Raw genomic sequence first — 24,773 nt, 5'->3', positions numbered from 1 at the left:
GAGACAGAAGGATGGTGGTAGAGGATTGTTTCCAGACTGGAGGCCTATGACTAGCTGTGTATCACAGGGGTCTGCTCTGGGTCCACTCTGGCTCATCGTTTATATTAACAATCTGGATCTAGGTGACAAAGTTAGTAAGTTTTCAGATGGCATTAAGAAGTGGTGGTATAGTGAAGAGTGAAAAGATCTAAAATTATGATGGGACATTTGTCGAAGGAATGGCATATTAAGTTTAATTCAGATAAATTTAAGGGATTGCATTTTATTAAGACAAAGAAAGGCAGGATTTACATAGTAAAAATGAGTAGGGCTCTGAGAAGCATTATAAATTTGGGAGACTTATGGGTCTAGGTACATAGTTACTTGAAAGTGACAACACTGCTATACAGGTGATGAAGATAACACTTGGCATGCTTGTCATCTTCATTCAGGGCATTGAGTCCTGGAGTTCGGGCATCATGTGACAGCTGAACAGGACATCAGTAAGGTCATATTTGCATACATTTCTAGTCAACCTGCTTCGGGAAGGATGCCATTCAATCGGAAAGTGTGCAATGAAGATTTACAAGGACATTACTGGGACTGGAGGCTGGATAGGCTGGGACTTCTTCTCCTGGAGTACAGGAGGCTGAGGGATGATTTATAAAATAATAAAAGCCATTAACAAGGCGAATAGCCGCAATTATTTCCCCAGGGTAGGGGAGTCTGAAATTAGAGAACATAAGTTTAAAGTGGGGGCGGGGGAGAGTTTAAAAAGGGACACAAAGGGCAACTTTTTTACACAAAGGATTGTGTGTATGCAGAATGAACTGCCAGGGGAATAAATAGAGGTAGGTACAATTACAACATTTAAGAGACATTTGGACAGCTGCGTGGATAGGAAAGGGTTGGAGGGATATAGGCCAAACACAAGCAACTAGGACTAGCTCAGCTGAGCAGCTTATTCAGCATGGGCAAGTTAGAAGGTCTTGTTTTCCACACTGTGTGAGTCTATGAACAAATTAATTCAATAGAGGCCAACAGCTAAATTACAGCTATACTCTTTTGTTTGAATGGGGAAACCCTTATCTCTTACATAGTGTTTGAAATTATTAGGAGACAGGAAGGTTTGCATTAGAATTCTTGGCATACAACATTAACAGAAGCATTTATTTTTTAATATCTACTTCAATACTGAATTTAATCTGGAACATAAAGGCATGAAATAGAAACAAAAACAAGAAAGGTGTGCTAAACATTCATAACACACTGTCTTAATCATAATTGGAGCCCTATATGCAGTGTAGTGCAATTTTCTTAGATATGCCTTTTTTTTAGAAGTACAGAGGAGATTTACAATAATGACACTAAGGATGAGAAATGTTAGTTATGTGGAAAGACTGGATAAACTGGGGTAGTTTTTCATAAGGAGAGAAGTACAAAAGGAGGTACAATGGTGTTCAAAATCACAAGTGATAAGGAAAGAAGCTGACCAATGTTAAAAGATAACATGATTTAATATAATTGGTTGAAGAATCAAAGGAAACATGAGGAAATAAATTTCTACATAGAGAATTGTGATTTGCAATGCAGAGTAAGAGAAAACTTTACAATTTGATTATCTTTCATCAAGATGGAAAAGTATAGAAGCAATAGTTTTAAACTAAATACAGTAGCAGAGAAAGAGAGATGAGAAACAATAGTGAAGGATTGTGGTCAAGCAGTAGGCAGATATGATACAGGTAACCAAAGGCAAAAAAAGGGCCAAAGGACATGGAAAAAAGCAAAAGGTGAATCTAGAAGATAAAACTGATGGCCTGACTAACCAAGAACCTATCAACCTTTGCTGCAAATATACTCAGTGACTTGGACTCCATAGCCATCTGTGGCAATGAATTCCACAAATTCACCAACCTTTTGCTAAAGCAATTCATTCTCATCTCTGTTCTAATGGACACCCCTCTGTTCTGAGGCTGTGCCCTCTGGTCCTACATTCACCCATTACAGGAAACACCCTCTCAACATCAATCTAGGCTTTTCAATATTCGATAGGTTTCAATGAGATCCCCCTCTCATTCTTCTAAACTCCAGGGAGTACAGGCCCAGAGCCATCAAATGCTCCCCATACATTAACCCTTTCAGTCCCACATGAACCTTCTCTGGACCCTTAACCAAAAACCCATAACCAAATAATTTGTTTGATGATAGGCAGCAGTAGCTCTGAACTGTAAGTATTGTACTTGGTACTGAGACTAGAAGATCACCAGGTGGCTAATCAAATGGTAAAGTTTCTTTTGAGCTTCCTTGGAACAGTATAGAAGATCCAAAATGTACAGATTAGAATGAAAAGGACCAGAAGTAAAAAGCCTTATTATTATTTTAAGTGAAGGTGTTGAACAATATGATTACCCCATTAGAATTTGTTATCCCCAAAATGGCAGGGTGAGGGGGGGGGTGGGTTGCATCCTGAGCATCAAATATTAAATGACTGTTTGAACTGAAATGTATGTTATGTGCCTTTTAACTAATGTTGAAAACGTAAGAACATTTGTTTCATCATCTGTGCCTGTATTAGGGAAGAGTGGGTTGGAGTTTTGCAGAGGGAATGCTTCTTATAAAATACAGAAAGACATATATTGGGTGGAGGTGTACTTAGAATGTAGGATGATCCAGGATGAAATCATAGTTTTAGTCTCCACAACATATTCTTCTCTCTAGTTACCATTTCCATTTCAGGAAATTATCTGCAGTTAAACCACGCAGCCTTCAGCCTCACTGTTGTGTGAATAAGAGCTGAATACTCATTCATAAATTATCGTTTTCTACCTCCAAATCTCTTCCTGTCTCTGCCAAGACTTCCTCATCTGCTGTTGAAATGCTTCTCTGCATTTCTGTAATCTCTCATCTTTGCAAGATATTGACTCTTTATTTTAAACTCCAATCTTGTATAACTGCTTAAGATCTTGGCCACCAATTATGCTTTTGCTTGCATCTGCTGTGACAAGAGTAATTTTTAAAAATTGCTCATTCTTGATTTGAAGTACCTTTACGAGCCTATCCCTTGCTTTTCTGAAGTTTTTTTCAGCACTTTGCACATCAGATTCTCACATCTACCTGATGTTAATTATGTCTACATTAGTGATACTTCTCGCCATTTTGTCCTGAAGCATTGGCATTCTCTGCCTTAAGTTCTTCACATTTCCATATCTTTGACACATATCTTTGCCTGAAACACAACTCTTATATTAAACCTTTGTCATTTTTCTATGCGATCCATGTCGATTTTCTTTACTTTGTAGTTCTCCTGTTACAGTAAACACTTTAAGATGGTTCATAGTGAAGGCACAATGTAAATCCAAGGATCAAAATATTTGGGAGTGGGGTCACCTGCCCCTTTAGTTTCTCCATCCAACTGTCAAAAACTACAAACTCTGTTGAAAGGAGGATTAGAATAAAATCAAATAAAATTAACATTAGAAATAAAATATTTATTCCCATGTGCCTTAACCTTTAGGACCCGCAGAATCTTTTCAAATACCTTACTAAAATCTATAGAGGCAGTATCTACTTCCCTGTCTTTGAAAATCTCCTTTGTTACTTCTGCAAAGAACACAGATTAATGAGACAAGGTTCCCTCCCCCCACCCCTCACAAAGCCATGCTTACTATGCCTAATCAGTCCCTGCCTTTCCCTGTAATGAATACACACAAGAAGAACCTCAGCCACATCCCTTTCAACACACATTCTATTGATTTCCATCTGTTATCCATTACTGTAACTTAAGGGTTTGGTAAAATTTTCTGTGAAGTATTTAAAACAGAAATTCTTCTGCAACTACAGACAACAGCAAGAAAATTTGTCCTTCCCTGTGTCCCCCCTCCCCATCCCCTTCTCCAATTGTGTGAGTTACATCGTACACAGTTTGAATCACGTGAAAAGAGAAGGATGCCATAACTGAGAATAAGCACACACCTTACTGCAATAAATGCCTAAAATAAAACTGCCAACATTTGAAAAGAGAATTAAAAGAAGGATGGTAAGCGAATCTGGTGTACTGATTTAAAAGAATCTCAGTATATTTACTTTCACATCGAAGCTACCTGCTTACTGCCTCGGTGTAAGGAGCTGTCACCAGAATCACATGACTTGCTGGAAAATGAAAGCAGATTTTGGTTTCTTTAGTTCACATCCATACACGGAGGAATAGCTTCTTGTTTGGGGACAATGAAAGTCAAAGCAGCTTTAAACACAAAACAGTGAATTTCTCCAACCAGTAATTTTTGTGGAAAGAATCTCTGTTGGCCATTGACAAACATAGTTGGGAAAGGAGAACTACTAACACACCCTATCATCAGCTCATGAATGTGTTATGCCAGTATTGTGAACATTCATGAGCAGAAAACATAACTACAACATAGATACCTGCCTGTTATTTCAGATATTCAGAAGTGCTATCTGTTACAATTCTTACTAACAGTAATATTTTGTTTAATTGCAAAAAAATGGTTATATCTATTCTTTAATGGATGCAAACTAATGAGAATGTCAGGAATGTGAGGCTCCACCTAGAAAACATTCCACAGCAAGAATGAATCCGATAGTAATTACATTATTCACACCACGAACTACCTTGACAGTTTCATTGAAATCCAATTAAATTATTGTTAGTCATGCAGTGAGCAAAATCAAAACTTACTGTCTATTTCAATAATTTAGAAAACAATATTTTCATACACAAAATAAAAAATATTTTTATTTATGTATATTTGTGAATCACTGCAGGAAAATTCAGGGTTTTTTTTACACAGCACTTACATGTTTGTCTTTGTACAAAGTTAAGTCATCTTGCTCAATGCTTCGACCATGAATGTTGCTTCCCAGCTATCCATGTGATATGCAAGCGAGGACAGTACATTATAGCGAGCAAGCTGTTGCTCATGTAGCAGGCTCCCTCTCTTCATAGCTGATGAATCCAAAGGAGTGGCGGAGACTGATATAGTTTGGCACCATCGGCATTGTCAGTCACCGTTGAGCGCAATGTAGGACTGCCTTAGGGACTCCAGCTCTGGATTTTTCTTCAGGGTTTACTCTTGATGTCTTCCCCATGATCGAGTATAGCCACAAGGCAGTGGAAGTTTGAGATCAAAGTTTTTCTTCTCCTAGGTGAGCTGCCAACCATGGCTGATGAGCCCCATCTGCCCAAAGTGGCTGGTTTTAAGGCACCAGTACACAGCCTTTGCCCCTATTCCTGTCAGTAGAAATGGTTCTACTGGGCTTAGTAGTGAAGCAATACATGAAGGCCAGGAGCTGGACTTGGTTGTCAGAGGCTATTTGAGACATACACCATAGGGGTCATTCAATAGGTATTGAGAGTTTAACTCCACTCCCATCCTGGGATTTAACAACCATAAGGAACCATCGTTTTCAAGAATAAGCGTCATGAATAAGGGTTCATTTTTATTGTACATTTAATGAAGTATTCTGAATTGTTTTGTAGCCTTGACATCATGTTACATAAAATGATAACTAAGCAGGTAAGAATGGCTCAGTGAATGAGAAGACAAGATTGAACTAAGTTGAAAAGACATTTGGAGGGATTTCTGAAGCTGAGGGCTTGGCCAACTCAAGTAATGAAAACTAACAGTGAACAATATTTACCAGCCTTGTGCAGCAGGCCAAAAGTCTGAAGAGAGCAAAGATCTCAACGTGCATGAGAACTGGAGGAGTTTATGGTTTAAAAGGAAGAGAAGGATTTTAAAATTTGTTGTATTATTGGACATCAATGGTGGAACCTTGCTGTCAGAAAACAATGAGATCTTCATATTGTCAGAACTTACTACTGACACTTTATGGTACACCTTTAATTCAGTGCAAGTTCCCTGAAGTGAGATCAGAAATAATTTCAGTCAGGTAGCTGGCCATAACCTGTATAGCTTTTATTTTCAGTTCTACGAATGGTGAGTTAGGGTAGTGTCTTCAACCAGACTGTGCATTGTCAATTTTGTGATTGATAGGGAGGAGCACATTAGGAATTCAATAACCTCATTCCACAATCCATTTATTTGAATTATGCCGTGAAAAACCAAATGTAGGGACTCACTCAAATATTTTTGCACAGGGAAGCTGGGGAGAGCAAGAGTGTGAATGTTTAAAAAAAATTACTGAGTTGTGAAGGCGTCAATCTGTTTGTTAGCAACCACAGGTATGCCGGTGATTTATGATGGCAACTGAGCTACTTAAGGAAGTATTAGGACAGAAGACTTAAAAACTTAGAGAAAAGGAATAACTTAGAGGAAGACTGCAAGATTTAAGGAGGGAATTTTAAATATCTAAAAGAGCATCTGTTAGTGTAGGGATAAAGGAAGCTGTGAATGCTTAAAGAGGCCAAAACTAGAGGAACTCAAAGTTTTCAGGAAGTTACAGGGTTTGAGGTAAGGAAGAACACTTCACTTGCAAGAAAGAGTATTTTAAATTTGGGGCTGTTCACTCAGTTTCTCACTGCATGACTCAAAAACTTGTTCTGTAAAAAATGTTTCTAAGAAGGTGCATATTAAAACTTATTTTAGTATTTTTGCCAATTGTGTATTATTAGTCCCAATATTTCTGTAAAAGAGAAATGAAACAATGCCAAAGCACCTGCTAGAAGAATACAACTTGGATAATATACTGGATGGAGCAATACAGCTTCCAAACAACTGAGACCAGTTGGTTGTCACCAGCTTCGTGAAGGAGAGGTGGAAATCAGGTGAAAATTAGAAAATTAATGACTAATGCATGACAAAATCAAATAAAACATACCAAGTGTGGTTTGTGAAAAATGCCAAAAATTTCTTAATGTTATTAGATGGATGGAAGTAACAATTCCAATATTTTCCTGTTTATTAGTAAATTTAATCATTCATTTGGTTTATAGCTGCCTAACAATGACAAAAGCCATGTGATTCATTTTCTGAGAGATGCATGATTAATAAATAGTCTTTTGTTGTTTCCTGTGATCGTGTCTGAAATTGAGCTTATTGTATTCAATTTCAATTTTATATTCATTGTACTTTGTTACTCTCAAAGGAAGTGAACCTAATCTGTATCTGACAGTGGTAACGGGGAACAGCTGTACTTTGTAAAACACAATTTCCAGCATCACCTGCATATACTTACTTCATTAGCAGTCATCTGTTTCTAGTCATAATTATTGAAACAATAAGCTGTACATTCTTTCTAAGTAAGCTTTATATGCATAAAGAATAATAATTGCAACTGGAAGAGATTAAAATAATGTTGCAATTGCCATCTTCGGATTATGATGTCTAATTTTTTTCTTTATTATTTCATGGCTTTAAACATTGTCAGCTTAAGTTTTATAACGTCCAAATCAATTTACAGCAACAGTCTGTTACAGTTGCTTCAAAAGGCACACCATGTTGTCAGATAAAAGGCAAATGCTGTTAGCCACATCCTGTAGTGGGCCAAAGCAAAGGTAGTTACAACTCAGTATATAGGAGGGTGTTGAAAATCTGGCTGAGTGATGCCACAGCAACAACCTCTTACTCAATGTCAACAAAACCAAGGAGATGGTTATTGACTTCAGAAAGAGGAAGCCAAAGTTCCATGAGCCAGTCCTCATCGGAGGATCAGAAATGGAGAGGGTCAGCAACTTTAAATTCGTAAGTGTTATCATTTCAAAGGACCTGACCTGGGCTCAACATATAAGTGCAATTATGAAGAATACTTGGCAACACTTCTACTTCTTTAGGAGTTTGCAAAGATTCAGCATGACACCTAAAACTTAGACAAACTTCTATAGCTGTGTAATAGAGAGAATATCGACTGGCTGCATCACATCACAATCTGCTAAGGCAACACAAATGCTCTAGAATGGAAAATCCTACAAAAAGTAGTGGATACAGCTTGATCCATTATAGGTCAAGCCCTTCTCACCACTGAGCACATTTTTACACGAAGTGTCACAGGAAAGCAGCATCCATCATCAGGGATCCCCACCATCCAGAACATGCTCTCTTCTTGCTGCTGCCATCAGGAAGAAGGCACAGAAGCCTCAGGACTCACACCTGGTTCAGGAATAATAATCCCCATAAACCATCAGGCTCTTGAATCACAGTGAATAGCTTCACTCAACTTCTCTGGCCCCATCACTGGAATGTTCCCAAAACCTATGGACTCAATTTGAAGGACACTTTATTACACATTCTCGGTATTTATTTATTTATTTATTTATTTATTTTTGTACTTGTACAGTTTGTTGCCTTTTGCACACTTTTTTATACTCTAGTTGGCGTCGTCCTTCATGATTCTATTATGGATTTATTGAGGATGTCTGCAAAATATGAATCTCAGGGTTGTATGTGATGGCATACCTGTACATGTACTTTGATAATAAATTTTATTTGAACTTTAATAATAAACAAGAGAAATCTTGCACCTTACTCCATATAATGTAACTTTTCCAGTGATTTTTATTTTAAGTTATTTGGGGGAAAATAATTGAAGTTCACATTGATTCACTGATTTTGCATTAATTAAACTTGAATCAGTACAAGCTGCAGAGAGGCGGTGAATCACTGGCAATAACTTCTGAACTTACATGCTTAACAACAAATATGCAAACTTGTTAACATTCATCCGCTGAACAGTGTGCTGATAAATCCACCATTATTCTTGGGACAATAGTTAAGCCAATATTTTCCTTGTTTCTAAATGGATGTGAGAGGACTAATATTTAGAAAAGTGAAACCCTGCCCTTGTGTCAACACAGGCATGCACATTTTGTACTGTAGTGCTTTGCATTGTCAAATATCTTCATGTGGAGAGACAATTTATTAATCATAATATTTTAATACTGCTTCCCCACCATTGCTCTCCACCTTCAGTATCATTGTACATTTTGATCAGCCTCTTTAGAATCTCAAAACTAACAATTACACTGTTTTAAAATTTGCAGTGAAAATAACGGCCAAATTATCAACATCTACTGTGATGGATGAGATAAAACCATAAGACATAGGAGCAGAATTAGGCCATTCAACCCATTGAGTCCTCTCTACCATTCCTTCTTGGGTGATTTATTATCTAACGCAACCCCATTTTTTTGCCTTCTACCCAGGAATCTGACAATGAATATACACATTCACAAATAAATGTGGAAATTCAGAATTCTCTTGATGATTCTTCATTTCTTAACAACAAACTGTTTTTCATATTCCATCATAGCCCTCCCTTAATCATTCTGGTTTCTCACTTATACATCTTCACAGCTGCTGAAACAATCTTTTTGTATGATAGAATGGTATATAGTACATTGATTGTCATGATACCGGTGATTAATAAAGTAGTGAGATTACTGAACTACTTTGACTCAGTTTTCATCATTACAAAGTTTAACATCTACTGCTTTTATTCGCTACCATTGAACACTGCTCGACTAGTTCTAATTACTTATGTAGCAAGTACTATGTAATGAGAGGCTAGAATGGATATCAAACTGCTGGAAAATGATGCCGGAAAGTTGTAGTAATGGGGACAAGGAAATGGCGAACAACCTGAATAAGTACTTTGCATAAGTTTTCACTGTGGAAGACATTAGCAGTGTGGTGAAAATTCCAGGTGTCAGCAATCATGAAGCATGTGAAGTTACCATTACTAGGGAGAAGGTTCTTGGGAAACTGAAAGGTCTGAAGGTAGATAAGTCACCTGGACCAGATGGTATACACCCCAGGGTTCTGAAAGAAGTGGCTAATGAAATTGTGGAGGTATCAGTAATGATCTTTCAAGAATCACTAGATTCTGGAATGGTTCTGGAAGACTGGAAAATTGCAAATGTCAGCCACTTTTCAAGGAGGTAGAAGGAAAGAGGTTATAGGCCAGTTAGTCTGACCTCAGTGGTTGGGAAGATGTTGGAGTTGATTATTAAGGATAAGGTCTCAGGGTACTTGGAGGCACATGATAAAATAGGCCGTAGTCAGCATGGTTTCCTCAAGAGAAAATCTTGCCTGACAACTCTGTTGGAATTCTTTGAAGAAACAACAAGTGGGATTGACAAAGAAGAATTGCTTGATGTTGTGTACTTGGATTTTCAGAAGGCCTTTGACAAGATGCCACACATGAAACTGTTTAACAAGCTAGGAGCCCATAGAAAAGGTTCTAACATGGATAAAGCAGTGGCTGATGACAGGAGGCAAAGAGAGGAAATAAAGGGTACCTTTTCTGGTTGGCTGCCGGTGAGTAGTGGTGTTCCACGTGGGTCTGTGTTGGGACCACTTCTTCTTATGTTATATGTTAATGACTTAGATTACTTTATTGCAAAGTTTGCAGATGATATAAAGATAGGCAGAAGAGCAGGTAGTTTTAAGGGAGTAGAGATGCTACAGAAGGACTTAGACAGTTAAAGAATGGGCAAAGAAGTGGCAGTTGGAATACAGTGATGGGAAGTGTATGGTCATGCACTTAGGTAAAATAAATGAAAGGGTTACAAAAATCTGACGTGCAAAGGGAGTCCTTGTGCAGGATTCCCTTAAGATTAATTTGCAGGTTGAGTCTGTGGTGAAGAAGGCAAATGTGATGTTAGCATTCATTTCCAGAGGACTAGAATATAAAAATAAAGACGTAATGTTGAAACTTTATAAAGCACAGTTGAGGCCTCACTTGGAGTATTGTGAGCAGTTTTAGGCCTTTATTTTAAAAAGAATATGCTGAAACTGGAGAGGGTTCAAAGGAGGTTCATGAAAATGATTCCAGGTTTGAACAGCTTGTCATATGAAGAGCATTTGATTGCTCTGGGCCACTAAAAGGTTCAAAGCTTCATTTATTATCAAAGTATACAACTTGAAATTCTTCTACTCTGTGTAGCCATGAAACCAAGAAAGAATAGAAAGGCAACATAATCATCAACCGCCCCCCCCCCCTAAAATCCCCCTCCCGACTCAAAAAAATGAACAAAAACAGAACAGACATATGAACTCCCAAATCCTTTCTCCTGAACAAAAAAAGACAAAAATGGAACAGGCACATCAACCCCTAAATCCCTGCTCCACACTAACTATGAGACTGAAGTAAAGGTCTATAGTCCAAGTCCACATCCAAAACTCAGAAAACCTGGGGAACACTCTCCGGGCCCAGCAGTATATCCCTTTCCCTCTCCAGTACAGAACAATCAAATGACGGGCAATCAGCACTCACCCTCTGCACTCACTCAATGCTTATATCTCCCTTGCTGCTTTAATTGGCGAACAATGGAACCTTTAATCGCCGAAATGGAGTCTAACAATGGCTTGCACCCTATCCCACAGCCTTACTGCCATGAAATTCATGCATGCTGTCTCCCGGAAACCTCTCAGAAACTGCAGAGTGCTGAAGTATTCACTGGAATTCAGAAACATGAGGGGTGAACTAATTGAAACATATCAAATGGTGAAAGGCCTTTATAGAGTGGATGTAGAAAGAATGTTTGCTATGGTGGGAAAGTCTAAGATCAGAGACACAGCCTCTGAATAGAAGGGTGTTGTTTTAAAATGGAGATGAGGAGGAATTTCATTAGCCAGCAAGTGGTGAATCTGGAACTCGTTGCCACGGGCCCCAAACAGTCCTTCCTGGTAAGGTGACACTTTACCTTTGAGTCTTCTGGGGTTACATACTGTGTCTGGGTGCTCCCAGTGTGGCCTCCTGTATATTGGTGAGACTGCTTTGCTGAGCACCTTTGCTCTGCCCACCAGAAAAAGTGTGATCTCCCAGTAACCGCCCATTTTATTTCCACTTCCCATTCCAATTTGTCTATCCATGGCCTCTTCTACTGTCGTGATTAGGCAACATTCAGGTTGGAGGAACAACACCATATATTCTATCTGGGTAGCCTTCAATCTGATGGCATGAACATCGATTTCTCAAATTTCCAGTAATGCCTCGCCCTTCACTATTCCCCATCCTTTTTTCCTCCTCTCACTTTATCTCCGTGCCTGCCCATCACCTCCCTCTGATGCTTCTCCCCCCTTTTCTTTCTTCCATGGCCTTCTGTCCCCTCTTCTCCAGCCCTGTATCCCTTTCACCAATCAACTTCCCAGTTTTTTACTTCATGCCTCCCACTCCCGGTTTCACCTATCACTTTGTCTTTCTGCCTCCCCACCCTCCACCTTTTAGCTCTACTCCTCAGCTCTTTTTTTCACCAGTCCTGCTGAAGGATCTCAGCCTGAAATGTCAACTGTACTCTTTTCTATAGATGTTCTCTGGCCTGCTGAGTTCCTCCAGCATTTTGTGTGTGTTGTTTGCAATAATTTACCTCCCAATTATCTTGCTATACTTTTGTCTTTTTCTGTGATATATTTACAAGGAAACCCAAATCTGTTTGAACAATAATATTTTTCAGTCCCTCACCAGGATTTCTGTGTTATCCACACAGTGAACTGCTCCATATTTTCCCACAATATTCTCCATCTGCCACCATTTCATTAACTCACCTAGCTTGTTTATCAATTTCTATTGAAGCTTCCTTACATCATAATTTCTCATTTTTCCAATTAGTTTTATATCATCATCAAACTTAGAAAAGTTACACATCGCTTCAGCAGAATCATAGATTTTAATTATAAAAAGCAGGGGCCTTGGCACAAATCCTTATGGTAGCCAACATACCACAGGCTGAATTTTATTATTTTATTATTTAAGGACAACCTTGTCTTCTACCAGTTAACCAGCACTCAATTCATAATAGTATAATTACACACAATTCCTTAGGCTTTATTTTTGTTTATCTTTGTGGGCCTTCTGTAAAACAACTACATTTTGAACATATCTATTCTGCTAGATACATATTCAAAAGAACTCCAGTAAGATCAGTGAAACATAATTTGCTTTTCAGAAATCCATTTTGATTCTATTAAATCATGTTATTATTTCCTAGGTGTCCTGATATCATATCCTTCATAATAGATTGTGTTTTCCCAAATCATGGTGTCAAACGAATGTATAACCATATAACAATCACAGCACGAAAACAGGCCATCTTGACCCTCCTAGTCCGTGCCGAACTCTTAATCTCACCTAGTCCCACCTACCCGCACTGAGCCCATAACCCTCCACTCCTTTCCTGTCCATATACCTATCCAATTTTACCTTAAATGACACAACTGAACTGGCCTCTACTACTTCTACAGGAAGCTCATTCCACACAGCTATCACTCTCTGAGTAAAGAAATACCCCCTCGTGTTTCCCTTAAACTTTTGCCCCCTAACTCTCAAATCATGTCCTCTCATTTGAATCTCTCCTACTCTCAATGGAAACAGTCTATTCACGTCAACTCTATCTATCCCTCTCAAAATTTTAAATACCTCGATCAAATCCCCCCTCAACCTTCTACGCTCCAATGAATAGAGACCTAACTTGTTCAACCTTTCTCTGTAACTTAAGTGCTGAAACCCAGGTAACATCCAATTAAATCGTCTCTGCACTCTCTCTAATTTATTGATATCTTTCCTATAATTCGGTGACCAGAACTGTACACAATATTCCAAATTTGGCCTTACCAATGCCTTGTACAATTTTAACATTACATCCCAACTTCTGTACTCAATGCTTTGATTTATAAAGGCCAGTGTTCCAAAAACCTTCTTCACCACCCTATCTACATGAGACTCCACCTTCAGGGAACTATGCACTGTTATTCCTAGATCTCTCTGTTCCACTGCATTCCTCAATGCCCTACCATTTACCCTGTATGTTCTATTTGGATTATTCCTGCCAAAATGTAGAACCTCACACTTCTCAGCATTAAACTCCATCTGCCAACGTTTAGCCCATTCTTCTAACCGGCATAAATCTCCCTGCAAGCTTTGAAAACCCACCTCATTATCCACAACACCTCCTACCTTAGTATCATCGGCATACTTACTAATCCAATTTACCACCCCATCATCCAGATCATTTATGTATATTACAAACAACATTGGGCCCAAAACAGATCCCTGAGGCACCCTGCTAGTCACCGGCCTCCATCCTGATAAACAATTATCCACCACTACTCTCTGGCATCTCCCATCTAGCCACTGTTGAATCCATTTTATTACTCCAGCATTAATACCTAACGACTGAACCTTCTTAACTAACCTTCCATGTGGAACTTTGTCAAAGTATGCCATTTCCAATTTACTCTCTCCCTCTTATCAATAGCAGGGTCATTTTTTCCTTCTCTCCAATCTGCAGGGGAGCAATTACTGAATCTATTGGATGATATTACCTAGAGTATTCACTGTATCTATACCCAAATCTACCAAACCTGAGGATATAGACCTCTTGGGTGTTGAGGCTCATTGGTTTCTCTGTAGTAGTGTTTGTTCCTATTGATATACATGTTCTTTAGTTCCTTACTTCCTTAATACTCTTAATTCCTTAATATATTTGCAGATTTTCTATAATTTTTTCCCTGAAAGTCACATGATCTTACCCAGAACCTAAATATTCTTCTTGCTCCAAATCACTTAGCAGTTCAGTGCTGTGAGCACTACAATATTTTTTGGGTTTGCAGGCGCATCTCCACATACGGTGTCCAAACATTTCCTTCTCAAGCTTGCTCCCAAGGTAGTCTGAAGCCCATCTGCGACAATGCTCTTGGTATTTCAATGAAGTGTTCAATGACAATACAGAAGTAGTAAGTTCTGAGCATCAGAGCAATTAGTAAGGTTATTACAATTAGGTTCGTGCACTCATTACAGCATTCTTGATATCTATTACTAGAAGGCTTTGGGCAAATGTCTGGTCACACCACAAGGAGACATTGGCCAAAATGTTAGTTTTATAACATGGATGGTACCAACAGGATATTGCTGATCGCTAAATCTGCAACCAACTTTATGCGACTGCCAGCAGTGAAGATAAAATGGTGCTTGATGTATATTCTATTTTTAACTTTTTCCTCAAAACCAACCACAAAGAAAACTGAAGCTAGAACTCTTTATCTACTATGTGCAGCATTTAAAATGACTGGTGTGTTCTAAAGCAGTATTTGAAGCCTCCTAAATACAGTGGAAAGTGGCTTTAGAAGAAGATTGTAAAGCAAATAATAAAATTGAGAGGGTGGTTCTGGGAATTGAAATGCTTCAGCGGGTTATGTACATCGCAACGCTGTACGTTGCATGAATGTGTTTTTAAGTTATATTTCTGTTGCTTACAGCTTTTATCAATATTTCAGTTTGATCTTCTAGGCTAGTAGAAAAATGGGCATCACTCTTGAACAATGCAATGACCACGTGGCTGGAATCTGATATCTGGTTCAGCAGACAACACCCTGGGTCAAGTTATGTGGAAGTTGGTAAGAGTAATGATATCTGTTGTGCTGTGGAAATTAAAGTCCTCAGTACACTAACTCGATAGGAGTAACTTGAAGTCCAAAATATATCACCTTGAAGAGAAGTTATTGCAATACGCTTCAATCAAGATTTATAAAAATCCATTCCAAGAAGTGGTAGGATGAGAGGATGTCAGAACTTCAAGGAAAAAAATGCGCAGCATAGTTCAAAAGAAGAGCGGAAGAGAAATGGGACATGAACAGAGTTCATGTGGTGGAACAGCAGGATCCTGGGGTTCACATCCATAGAATACTCAAAATTCCAGTGTCAGTTGATAGGGTGGTTTTCATTAGTTGGGGGACTGAGTTCAAGAGCCATGAGGTAATGTTGCAGCTCCAGAAAACTTGGAAGTTAGACCACACTTGGAATATTATGTTTATTTGCCTTATTTTAGGAAGGATGTGGAAGCTTTAGCGATGTGCAGAGGAGATTTACCAGGATGCTGCCTGAATTAGAGTAGATACAGTAGGTTCAGCATGCTAGGGTGTTTCTCTTTGGAGGGAAGGAAGATGAGAGGTTACTTGATAGAAGTCCTGATGAAGGGTCTCCGCATGAAATGTCGACTGCTCTTTTCCATAGATGCTACCTCGGCCTGCTGAGTTCCTCTAGCATTCTGTGTGTGTTGTTCGGATATACAGCATCTTCAGATTTTCTTGTGTCTGTGATAAAAGTCATAGATAGAGGGGACAGCTGGATAGATTTTTCCCAGGGTGAAAATAGCTAATATGAGGGGACATAACTTTAAGGGGTTTGGAGGAAAGGATAGGGGAAATGTCAGAGGTAGGTTATTTACACAGAGGATGGTAGGTGCATGGTATGCACTGCCAGGGGTGGTGGTAGAAGCAAATCCAGTTGAGATATTTACAAGACTCTTAGCGAGGTACATGGATGAAAGAAGGATATAGGGCTATGTAGGAGAGAAGGGTTAGATTGATCTAGGACTAGGTTAAAATGGGCCAGATGGCCTAATTCTGCTCCTATGTCTTATCGTCTTAAAATGCTTGCACAACATTAATGACTGAAGGGCTTGTGCTGTGCAGTACTCATCTGTGAAGTCCACCCACTGGATTTCCACTTATTAGTAGCACCAATAATTCACTAATTTCCAGATATGATGGTGCCTGAGGTTGACCCAGCTTTGCTAAGGTGGTAGAGGGCACCAGCAACTTGTTTTCCTTAATTAGAGAATCATGCTCTAAAAGAAATGCAGCATCTTCATTGAAACAATTAAGTCAAAAATGGAAAGTCTTCCTACTATGCCGAGAAGCTGCAGATATCCTCTAGTTTATCTAAGGATCTTTGTAGCTTCTCCTCATAGTAGGAACAATGATGTCTGAATGCAATGCTAGATTATTATACCATTCACAAGCAGACTTACAACCTCAGAGTTCTGGTATTCTCTGTATATTTAAAACTAGAAACCCAATCTTGTTTTGCTTCCCCTCTCAATATGTATTGTATATTAGAGATCTGTTTGCTGTACTTTTCTCTAAAATCCTGGCAGTTTGTCTGGAGGTGTTTAAGATGACAACGTAGATACGAACAACAGATCTGAATCTCTATGACTCCAACCCAATCCAATGTCTAATCCAAGATAGTAATCATCATGGTTAAATCTCCTTAAATTATATCATCAGTCAAAAACTTTAAATTAAAAAAGCAACATTTGTCTTTCTCATTGCAAATTGATGGACTTCCATCTTTTTCTTCTATTTCTCAGGCAGTCTGACAAGAGAATGTTATCACATTCTATTTACTATGAATCCATAAATCAAGTCAATGTACTGAGTCCTGAACTTCTTATAATTGCCTTTTGAGTTAACATTATAAAACACACAATTTTCTTTAATATGTGTCACATTCAACATATAGGAAGAATGACTGGCTTTAGTTCTTTTCTGAAAAATTAACTACAAATATGCTGATGGGGGTTATTTATTCTGCTAAACAAACTCGCCAATCACCCAAATGCAAAGAATGTGATTTGAGACTTAGACTGTTTACTTTCTGATTTCCATGTTCATTGATATAATTGCTGGTACAGTTCATTGTTCTGTATAATTTAACAGTGTGATTAATATTTATTATCTGCATTAAATGTAGTTCTTAGATGCTTATGCCATCCCATGATTGTACAAGAACAGCAGGAAGGAAATAGCTGACAAACTACTGAAATCTTTCCCTTTAATGGAGCACGTACAGTGAGACAAAAATACATTGATTATGAAGTTTAATATGCATTCAGGCAGGGTTTGTCTGTTCTATCCATTTCATTTAACTTTAAAAATTTTGAACAGAGTTGCTACATTATTATTTTACAAGAAGACTTATTAGGAAGATGTAAATAAATGAAAAACCTGTGGAATCTAAAAGATAATTCATTGCTGGAGTTTATTCCTTTATATTATTCAGTTCATGTTACAATGGAATCAAATCAGCAGAATATACTTATAATAAAATATACACACTGCCACAGAGGCTAGGTGCTCTCACAGGCGGGCAGCTGAAAGAAGACAGCAATCATGCATGTGAGAATGCTCATGTTCCAGCTAATTAAGGTTTCTTTGTAATTGTATTTAACTTTTTTCCTTTTGTTTCAGTCTTATGTTAAGTCTTGACTAAAACAGTGACAATGCTCCATGTTCTGAACAGTTCTTAATATAATTCAGTGAACTGTTCATTCTGTCTCTTTGTCTCTCTCCCTCTTTCTCTGTCTCCCTCTCTCTCTCCCTCCCCTTTCCCTCTCCCTCTTCCTCTCCATATTCCTTTACCTCTCTATCTCCATTTCCATCTCCCTTTCTCTATCTCTCCATCTTCCCCTCCATTACTTCACCCCCATCTCTCCCATCAGCCCCTTTCCCCATCTTTATCGCTCTCTGTCTCTCTCCTTCCCTCCTGCTGAGGATGTCACTAAACTCCTGTCATACACTTTATTTTTCCTCTCTTTTCAAAAATGTTGATTTTACTTCTGATGAATCTGAACATAGTTACTAACAATCTAGTGTTATATTTAATCTCACTTAGCCTCATTTGCTCAGTGCATCATTATCTGATATGATTTGTTTGGTGACAACATATTGTTTTTGCAGAGGCCTAACACCTTGCTGGACAGAAATGTTCCCATCCTGCTTCGAGTTCGTGCTGATAACATTTTAACATTGGTCACGCGCCTGATTACATTATTTCCTACTTTGCAGTCCTTTAAATTTGCAGAAATAAATACTGGAACATGTTGCCTACCATTTTTAACAATAGTTGTTTGTCTTTCTCAGCAGGACCATCCTTTATTAGCAACATTTCCACCATAATTACTCAATACAAAGAACCATTCATAATTTCTGTGGGCTGCTGATCAAGGCACACCTTTTGACCTGAGGCTTGGCTGAATCACTTAAGGCACTGTACAGTATCTCCCAGATCCTACAGTTTTCACAAATGGGAGATTGGCTAACTCTACAGTTACATAACATTGAGAAGTTGGACATAAAGGATAAGCACTGTAGGCTTCAAAGGCACGTAAGGAGGAGTTCTTGAGGAAAAAGGGCTCCAAGAGCTACCAGCTCCAAGTACACCTCACTGGCCATTTATTAGGTTCCTCCTAAACCTAATAAAATGTCCACTGAGTATATGTTCATGGTCTTCTGCTGCCCATTTACTTCAAAGTTCAGTATGTTGTGTGTCAGAGATGTTCTTCTGCACACCACTGTTGTAATGCATGCTTCTTTGAGCTACTTTCACCTCTGTGTCAGCTTGAACTAGTCTGGGCATACTCCTCTGACCTCTCTTGTGAACAGCGTTTTTTTCACCTGCAAAAGTGCTACTCAATAACTTCCACCCTGCCCTAAAATTCATTGGGACTCCTCCCTCCCTTTTCTTGACCTCTCTGTCTCCTGCTCTGGAGAGAAGCTATCAACCAACATCTTTTATTAACCTACTGATTCCCATAGTTACCTCGACTATACCTCTTCCCACCCTACCTCCTGTAAAAATGCTTTTCCCTTTCTCAGTTTCTTCACCTCCGCCCCATCTTTTCTCAGGATTCAGCTTTCCATTCCAGAACATCAGAGATGTCCTCCTTCTTTAAAGAATGGGGTTTCCCTCTGTCTACTATTGGTGTTACCCTCCCCCACATCTCCTCCATTTCCCATACATCTGTGCTCACCCCATCTTCCCACCATTGTAATGGTGAGGGTCTTTACCTATTGTCCCATCAGCCTCCACATCCAACACATTATCCTCTGACACTTCCACCATCTCTAAAAGGACCCTACCACTAAACATATCTTTACCTCCCTCCCCACCCCCCACTTTCCACAGGGATTGCTCCCTCTGCAAATCCCATGTCCATTTGTCCCTCCCCACTAATCTCCCTTCAGGCAGTGACCCCTGCAAGTGGCCTAAGTGCTACACCTGTCCATATACCTCCACCCTCACCTCCATTCAGAGCCCCAAACATTCCTTCTGGTGAGGCAACACTTCACCTGCGAATCTTCTGGGGTTGCCTCTTGTGTCCGGTGCTTCCAGTGCGGCCTCTTCTACATTTGTGAGACCTGTCACAAATTATGGGACCACGTCATCAAGCACCTATGTACCATTTGCCACAAGAGGGACTTCCCGGTGGCCAAATATTTTAATTCCTATTCCCATTCCCGTTCTGACATGTCAAGATGAGGCCACTCTAAGGGTGGAGGAGAAACACCTTATATTCTGTCTAGGTGCCCTCCAACCTGATGGTGTGAATATTGATTTCTCCTTCCAGTGAACAAAATTTCCTCCCTCTTTTCCCCACTCTGATCTTCTACTCCTTCACACCTGCTATTACTTTCCCGAGTCCCCTCCTCTTTTCCTTTTCTCCTATTGCTCACTCACCTCTCCTATCAAATTCTTTCTTCTCCAGCCCTTAATCTTTCCTGTCCAGCTGGTTTCACCTATCACCTTCCAGCCAGCCTCTTCCCTTCCCCCCACTGTTTAAGTCAGGCATTTCCCCCCTTCCCTCTCAGTCCTGAAGAAGGATCTCTGCCCGAAACATTGACTGTTACTCTTTTCCATCTATGCTGCCTGACCTGCTGATTTCCTCCAGCATCATGTGTGTGTGTTGCTATGGATTTCCAGCATCTGCAGATTTTTTCATGTCTGTGAGAGCTTTGGTATCCTTGGAGAAAACTACCTTCTGATGTCCCAGATCATTTCAGGTGTATATATGGTACAAGTTTGATGGTGGTTCCTCTTAAAGTTATGTCTTAATTCATAATTGTATTTTCCAACAAAAGGCTTCAATCTGATTTAATCTGCTCAATAGATGTCAACGCAGATCACGACATTAAAATTTAACTTATTCAACACATTGTCATGAAGAGCCGATCTCAATTTTTCGATTTCTCCAAACACAACCACATCCTGTTTCAAAGGTATCAGTCATAAAATCTTCAATCATTTCAATGAACTCTCTTGTGAGGTGCTTATAACACCCACACTTCAGACCGCAGTACTGCGACAGCTACCACAATTAAATGCAGCTTTATAATTTGGTTTCTACAGATATAGATTCTGAGATTTCAGGACTTTATCTTGCTGTTCAAAACCACTTTGATTTGAGTGAACTTTAAGGTAAACTGAACCCCAACATTGGTAATGCCATTGGATCTGAAGATATACAGTATATTATTATGGCCTCCTATTGAAATGCATTCATTGGATATGTACTGCTAATTGACACCCACTCATTTATATCATCACCAAAGATTGGAAACTGCTGTAATAATGAACATTTATGGCATTGTGTAACATTGCCATAGTCCATGTTTTGCCAGCACGTCAACAGAATAACACTATGAACTACGTTATTAATTTTATTAGATGATTCAATATGGTAAAAATACTTTAAGCATCACTCAAGGAATTAAGAAAAGAAGGAAAACTGCTATAGGATCTGGCAAGATTTAAGAAGCCTCTTCTCCTGAAAGAGTATTCGGTGCATTTTATGTATTTTTAATGAAATGCGCATGGTCAACTAAAGGTTTACTAAAGTGAATAAATATCTACACGCATACACTGTTAGCTCTGTTACTCCAGCTTCCCTCTATCTGTGATCCTATGTGTAAGTTACTCACTGACAAATGCTTCTACTTCTCCTCAAACAAAGGTTTGCTGAGACAGCACTTCTGATTCATGCAAAGTTATTATTTAAGTTGCAGAAATTTAAAAGAAAGGAGACTTACACATGCAATTTATTTATATACTCTGCACTTCATACTCAGAACTTTGTCCATGGGTTTAATAATCCTTGAGCTGTGATGCTGTGCCCTCATTGTGGCTACAGCCAGAATAATGGACGGCTCATCCATGTGTTCAACATCAGATGGCTGTGTTGCAAGCTCACAAGTACCTCTTTCTGTTGTTATGCCTGCAGCCCCCTCCTTTGAGAGAATTGCAAGATCTCTGTTGGGTTGGATTGAGGGGCCCAGGAAATGAGAGAGAGATGTGCGGAATGTCTCGTTCCCCGGCAATGTAAAGCTATGGGACATGGCCATTGTCTCCGGAAGGCGAATTTGTGGATTGGAGATACTATGTTACATGAATGCCCTCAGGCAAAGTGGGCAGGTTGAGGGAGGGATTGCATCACCCCCAACCTGATTGACATCTGCGACCCTGCGAGTGAGGATAAAAGAGGGTCTGTGGGAACAGCCCCTCAGACGCACCAGAAGAAACGCTAGCACTCCCGTGATAACGGGAAGCCATTTGAAGGAGGCCACGTGCGTTCAGTTCCATTGCCTGGGACTGGTGGCTTGTAACAAGGAAAACGGCTTTTAGCTAACTACGGGGAAACCAACTTCCCGACTCAAAGGATTGGCATCATAAAAGACCTGGGCAAGTTAAACCATCTCTCTCTTAAACCCAAAACGCTGCAGCTTGAATGAACTAACAGTGACTTTTATATTTCCATCGGACAATACATTATCCCCTAGACAACGATAGAGCTATTTCTTATTGGTTATTATTATACCCGCGCTTTTAGGTTTGGTATTGACGACGTATATTATCTGTATATTTGCATTAATCTTATTTTTGTGCCCCTTTATCAATAAATACTTTTAAAAATAGTACCATCAGATTTCAACGGACCTCTCTATGTTTGCTGGTAAGTGACCCAGTTATGGGGCTTCGTAACACTGTTCATGGGTCACTTTCAGATTTATATTTCACAGGATTGGGTGTGGTTTGAGAATGCAGACCGGGGGATACATGTAAGGACATGTGAGAGCCAGTGTTGCCAGGAGATATGAATACATCTTGAGAGAGGTCAACATGTTCCCACTCAGTTATTTGAGTTAGACTCTCAGGGGACTGGCGAGACATTGTGAGGCAGATCACACAGCTGCTATTAATGCTTCCCTTCCAATACCAAGGAATCCCTCACACAGTGCTGCTCTTAGCTTGAGATTTGCATTCTTCTTTTCCTATGTAACAAAATCTTTTGCATGCCAAATAGCAGTCTGCTCAGAGGTGACAACAGCAGATCTGCAATGGCTATAGCCTGAGTGAGTTTTATCCATTAAACTGGCTTCGCTGTGCTTGTACAGAGGCAGCGGAAAAAAAAAATCCATGAGGGTGATATGTGAGAACTTTGATGCAGCTTCACCTGAGTTTACCCCCTACAGGTCCAAACCAGAAGATGCATGATTGTGTTTCACATCCTTATGGTAGTCATCACCAGCTTTCTTCTCTATACTCTTCTTTCCTAATGTTCACCTGTGTCCTCTCGGCCAGAAATGCTGTTCCCAATCCAGTAGTTCCAGGTGACTCAATCATTCTTCACATAGATTTATTTATTTTTTGGGATACAGTGCGGAATAGGACCCCCCCCCCCCACCCTTCAAGCCACGCTGCCAAGCTATCCCCCGATTTAATCCTAACCTAATCACCAGACAATTTACAATGACCAATTCACCTACCAACTGCTACATCTTTAGGATGAGGGAGGAAACCAGAGCACCTGGAGGAACCCCATATGGTCACGGGGAGAATGTACAAACTCCTCACAGGCAGTGGTGGGAATTGAACCCGGATTGTCTGTTCTGTAAAGTGTTGTACTAACCACTACACTACAGGTTATAAAGGGCTATGGTCCAGATGTAGGATGATGGGACAAGGCAGAATAATAGTCCAGCGAGGACCAAATGGGCTGATGGGCCTGTTTCTGTGTTATAGTGCTCTATAACTCTATTAAACATGATCAGGGCTTGATGCCCATCCCTCCTAACATTTCTGTCTGAGACTGTACTGTATAGCGTATGTAGATGCAATGATGTGTCCCTGGCAACCAGAAGATCACGTTTACTTCAGTCCACAGAATCCTTTCTGTCAGTCTCCTCAGAGGTGTGTCCCACTGCTGCCTCTGCCACCTTCTGCACTTCTTTTTGCTCCTCAGAGGTGAGCTTCACCCTTCTTGCTGCAATGACAGTTAAAGAAAGAAAGAAAAAGCACATTAGTGAAAACTGGGAAACAGAATGAACTCAACTGGCAGAACAACAAACAAAGACATAAGGAAACATTTTTCTCACAATAATGAGTGGTTAGAGTCTGGAATCAAGGTAGTGCAGAGAAGTGGGGACTCTGCATGGAGCTTCGATGGGAATGATCAAATATTCCTGGCTAGGATTACTGCAGGTGAAATCCACAGTCATAGCCATGGGTACTTCAGTAAGCAAAATTGTTATAAGATGTTTTTAAAAAATCTATCGATACTCAAAATCGATAGTCCTCAGTCGTCACACTCTGGTCACAAGTGCAATTCACCTTTAAGAAAACAGAAGTGGGGAAATCGCACCGGGCTACAGATATGATAGAAACTTAGACTTCCGCTCCTGACTACCCCGCTACTGAATGTACAGTCCCTGGAAGGTAAAATTGAAGACCTCAGAGCAAGATTGCAGTACCAGAGGAACAAATGGGACTGCTGTGAACATTGCTTCACAGAAACATGGTTCACCCTTTTTGTTTCAGATGTAGCTGTACCATTTTCTGCAAAGAGAGAACAACTCAGTTTTTTAGAGGTAGAAGAGGTGAAGTAGGTTTTAAGATTAACTCGTCATGGTGCACAGACATGGTAGTTCTGTCTCAATCCAGCTCACCTGACTTGGAACATCTAGAGGTCAAGTGTCATCTATTTTATCTGCCTGGAGAGTTTTCTTCCATCATCCTGGTAGCGGTGTACATTCCACCTCAGGCCAACGTCAGGCAGGCACTGGAGGAGCTGAGCATCATAATCAGCAATGAAGAAACAGTGTACTCTAATGTCTTCCCTATCATTGCAAATGATTTCAACCAGGCCAACTTGAAGCAGGCCCTGAACAACTACCACCAACATATCCCCTGTGGAACCAAAGCTGTCAACATACTTAATCACTGTTATACCACTATCAAGAATGTCATATGAGCAGAGACTAAAG

General features: G+C 39.7%; 1 long non-coding RNA gene across 2 annotated transcripts in view; it reads left to right on the top strand.

The window, feature by feature from the left end:
* Positions 1-22,469, top strand: part of LOC132406034 (uncharacterized) — a 45,350-nt gene extending 22,881 nt beyond the window's left edge. Inside the window, exons 4-6 of one of the 2 annotated variants that reach the window (XR_009516044.1) lie at positions 6,572-6,724; positions 15,168-15,287; positions 18,597-22,469. This is a non-coding gene — a long non-coding RNA (uncharacterized LOC132406034). Of the gene's footprint in view, positions 1-2,457; positions 6,725-15,167; positions 15,288-18,596 lie in introns of those variants that run through there. The other variant, XR_009516043.1, reaches the window with a different exon arrangement.
* Positions 22,470-24,773: the final 2,304 nt, after the last annotated feature.

Source organism: Hypanus sabinus, chromosome 16 (assembly GCF_030144855.1).
Source record: "Hypanus sabinus isolate sHypSab1 chromosome 16, sHypSab1.hap1, whole genome shotgun sequence".
In the NCBI taxonomy this organism is placed as follows: domain Eukaryota; kingdom Metazoa; phylum Chordata; class Chondrichthyes; order Myliobatiformes; family Dasyatidae; genus Hypanus; species Hypanus sabinus.
The sequence above is the reverse complement of the archived record's forward strand: the minus strand, read 5'-3'. Positions and strand labels throughout refer to the sequence as shown.